This window comes from Helobdella robusta (assembly GCF_000326865.2).
Source record: "Helobdella robusta unplaced genomic scaffold HELROscaffold_46, whole genome shotgun sequence".
In the NCBI taxonomy this organism is placed as follows: Eukaryota; Metazoa; Annelida; class Clitellata; order Rhynchobdellida; family Glossiphoniidae; genus Helobdella; species Helobdella robusta.
In genome coordinates, this window is record NW_008705138.1 from 628,994 (window position 1) to 634,039 (window position 5,046).

Here is a 5,046-nt window from a genome sequence, read left to right on the forward strand (position 1 = left end):
CGGTGTCATATCTCTTGATGAATTGTTGGAAATAACCAATTTTCAAGTTTGTCTTTACAATTTTTCTTATTCTAGAATTTTTTGGAAATTGTTCAATTTATTAAAAAAAATTTTCCAAACTCACCCTGCCAAAAGTTTTTGTAAACAATGTTTTTAAATAATATATCTTATATATATCGTATATACAAAACGGCAAAATCTCGATTACAAGTTTTCAAATTTGTTTTCTGTAAATATAATTTATTTGAACTGAAAGACCTTAGTTGCCTATAAGTTTCCAGGGAAGAAATTTTTATGCATTTATCCGATAGGTACCTAGGAGCCAGACTATATAGGCATTTGAACACCATTACCCAAACTTGAACCGGATTCTTTGCTTTATAGGCCGCCAATGCAACTTCCATAAGATTGGAAAGACATGGTCAAACCTCAAACCACCAACAATAATCTTTGCAGCCTAATTTTGTGCTACCTGCAACTTTGAAATCCATTTATCTGATATTCCGTATGGTCATATATTTATATAGGCAACTAAGGTAATATATAAGAAATTAGACATTTTATTGTTTTAAAAAAAAATTTAAATTTTATTTTTAAAACAATAAATTGTTTAATTTTTCTGATATTAATAAATTAACAAGAAATATAAAAAACTTGAACAATGCTGAAAGTAGTGTTGAATTTATGAAATATATATATATATATATATATATATATATATATATCATATAAATATATTAGATATATATAATCTATCTAATAACTATTTACATTAAAGGGAAATTTTTTTTTAATTTTTCATACAAATTTAATTTTTACATTTAGCACGAAGTTTTTGTTTTCGCAATAATTTGCACGGCTGCAGTATTAATGCCGGCATATTATCTGTCCCTTTCATGTCCTTTCTTGGGCCTGGAAATGAAAATATCAACTTTATGTTTGCATAACTTTGTAAATAACTTAAATCAGTTGAGTTTTTTCCATATGACTTATTTTATAAACTTTAAATTTGTAAATAAATTTTAGGTAGTATTTAATAAATTAACGTGAAAGAAATCAAACAGAATTTTATTCAATTTTATTTTAATATTAACAACAGTATTAATAATAATAATATTTTTGATAATAATAATATTGTTATTATTTTTAATATCATTAATATTAATTAAATTATTATTTTCGATTTTGTTTAAGCTGTTAAAACAGTTGAAAAATAAATTTCTTGATGACTTTTGAAGTTGTAGTTGTTGTTATCGCTCAAACGCCGTGCAGGCAAGCGTGCTAGCGAGCCGACACGTGAACACCCGGAAGGAGAAAAAATTTTCAAGTAGAGTTCTAATTAGGAGTTGTCTGTTAATTTTAAAAATTTGCTTGTTAACTTCATTTTTTTGTGTTTTGTTTGGCGAAGTCAGAATATGTTACACCGGTATACAAATGTGTGTTCTGCCTGCTTTCGTTTGTTTGTTTATTTATTTGTTTGTTTGTAAAATTACTAAATTAATAATAAAATTAATGATATTTATAACTAAGTAATTGGAAAATCTTCATCAATTGTTTTTGTTGAACATTTTGTTGGACCTACTGCCACATATCTTAAATTATTCTTTGTAACTATATTTAACTTTTAATCTGCCATATACCATCACTTGATTTATCTTGCCAATCGTAAGCTTTTTTCAGAATAATTTTTGATTTTTCTCTTCCAAACAACTGGACTCAGTTCTTTTCATAGTAACATCTTTGGAAAGTTTTTCTTATAAAAAGCTCAGGGTTATGTAATGTCACAGTATATGTTGCAAGGCTGCATTTAATTTCTCATTTAGACTTTCGACAGTTTGTCTTAGTAACAAATACCAATTAGTATTTTAAGAAGTTTTGTCGTACTCAGGTTCTTACGTGAGATGTGAGGTGAAAATTAACAGGAAATTTTGCAAGGCGCAATGTACATACAGAGTATATCCTGAGATCGTCTTAACATCATGCAACTCGGGCTGTTGATAAGAAAGAGAAAACGCTAGTCCTAGCCACTTCAATATTTTCCAATCTTATTTGTATCTCCCGGGCGTTTGTTCGAATGAACGAATGCCTAGATCCTGAATATACAACATGGATGACGTCAAGGTCGCCATTCCTTCTTTAGTTCTGCTTATATAGAGTTAGTTGCTTTAAAGTGTTGTCTACACAAGGTAAATTTAATAGTAAGTTTTTTTAAATTTGACTATAAGTAATAAAAATTTTAAAATTCATATATGAATGAATGAATAAATGAACGAACGAACGAATGAATAAATGAATTATGTGCCAGGTGACGATAAAAATGTAAGAAGGTAATGGAGAATTGATGATATTGGTTGATGGCAGATGAACCAGGACACGCCTTACACGGAGTTAAATTCAGTTGGTGATCGATGATTTGAAATTAGAATTAATGGCAGTTTTGAGTCAGTGTTATCTACCTAATAATTTATTCTCTCTCGCTTTATAATTCCTATTCATAAATAACTTTTACAATTTTTATTGTTTTCGACAATGTCACATGTAAGCGCATGCATGTATGCATGTGTGTATGGATATAGGTATTCATGTACCCTATGTATGTATGTAAGTGTGCATGCCTATATGCATATATGTATGCATGTATATGTGTAATTGTATAATTGATAATAGCCCGTTGATAATAGCCTGAAAACTATCGTTTGTTTCTCGCGCTCGACTTATAAGCTTATGGGACTTGCACAGAAGGGCATTTTTTGACATTCTCCAAAAAACTTAAATTTTTGTAATAATATTAATATATATTGTTATATGTAACGTTTGTCCTTAATATTGCCGAAAACCTCGATAACTTTTACTATTAACTGATTGATAAATGTTTGTGTTTACCCCTCAGTTTGGCTAAATGTTTCAAGCTTATGATAAAGCCTGGAGGTATGGAATTACTAGAGTACTACATCAAGCAAGATTAAGAGGAAACCTACCCAAATTTATTCAAAACTTTTTAATAAACCGATCCTTTCAGGTAAAAATTAATAATATATTTTCTGAAGTAATGCATCCAGAGTTAGGCATCCCTCAAGGAAGCATTTTTTCACCAAAACTGTTTTGCTTACTCTTGGATGGCATAACAAGTATAATTCCAAAAAAAGCAATAGCTTCACTGTATATGAATGACATAATAATAACTTTTAGAAATAAAAATATTGAAATAATGAAGGAAGAAATAAACAGATTTTTGATTTCATTAGAAAAATGGGCAATTGAACATGGAATAAATTTTTCAGAATCTAAAACAAAAGCCATCCTATTCTCAAAAAAAAAACGAAAAAAAAATATATCCAAAATTAAAATTTCAAGAAAATTTCATCGAATTTACTCAGCAATATAAATATTTGGGAATAATCTTAGACTCCAAACTTAATTTTATTCCGCACATCCAACAGACCAAAATAAAATATTTAAAAGCATTCAACCTTCTAAAAGTTCTATCTCATCATACCTGGGGTTCAGACCAAAAACACTTAATGACAATCTATCAAGCAATGATAAGGTCAATAACAGACTATGCTAGTCCGGTCTACGGATCAACAAGGGAATCATATCTGAAAATTCTTCAACCAATAATGAACGAGTCATTAAGAAAAGTCTTGGGAGTTTACAGAACATCGCCATCTAGCAGTTTACATGTTTTTTCTGGGGAGATGCCTTTAACATTTAGACATCAAAAGTTAGCATTGAATTATTATTTAAAAGTTAGGTCTCAGCCAGAAAATCAGAACTACAAATTTATAAACCAGAATCATCAAATAAAATCAAAAGCTATACAAACATTCCCAGCAAGACTTAATGAATATATCAAAGGTCATAACAAAACTAATATTTTGAAAGAAATGGATTATGAACACCCGCCTTGGCTATTGCTGTATCCGGATGTTGATATCAGTATAAATAGAACAGTAAAAGATGAAAATTAAGCAAAAATTTTATTTAGAGAAAAAATCCATAAAAATCAGAATTTCACAAAAATTTATACGGATGGCTCAAAAAAGGAGTTCTCAACGACAGCAGCAATAGTTGTTTACCAGCAATCAAAGATTATACATAAGCTCATGAAACATCTTCCAAACTATACATCAATTTTTACGGCAGAGATCATTGCTATTGAGATGGCGATAAGCTATGTATCTGAATTCAATAATAACAAATTTTTAATATTTTCAGATTCATTATCTGCAATCACTGCACTTAATCAATATAGCCCTCAACATAATCTGATAAAGCAAATACAAACAATATACATAATAACTTGACCAATAATAGTAATAAAATAGCTTTGATGTGGATTCCCAGTCACATAGGAATTCATGGCAACGAAGAAGCAGATCAACTTGCATCACAAGCCCATGCTATCCCAATATCAAATGTACCAATCCCATACAGTGATTTAAGAACTTGGACAAAAAAAATTATGAATGAGAAATGGCAACTTGAATGGAATAAGATTAACAATTATCTTAAACTATCCATGCCAAGTGTTTATAAAAAAATCCAGATGAATCTAAGGGTTTAAACCGTAAACTGAGGACAATTATTAATAGGTTAAAAATAGGCCATTCAAAATACACTCATTCTTGGATAATCAACAAAACAAATCCACTAGCATGCAACTTTTGTGATGAAAAACTTTCTGTACAACACTTGGTGGAATGCAAAAACCATGATGATATTCGGAAACGATATCAGATCCCCTCAGATATTGAAAAAATTTTCAAGAGAGAAAACATCAATAATCTAATAACATATCTTCAGGAGATAAAAATACTCGACAGAATATAGAAATATTTGAAAAAACTCAAAAGAACCCTAAGACAATTTTGTTTCAAAAGAAAAAAGGGCGTAAAGATAGCCAGTAGCGCTGAAACGCCGTTAAACTGCATTAATAATAATAATAATAACAATGCATACTGATGTGAATATTTTGGTGCTCTCATTTAAGGTAGCATATTTTATGGATTTTTGGTCCGATGCTTTTATCGCAGCGGTCCCAGC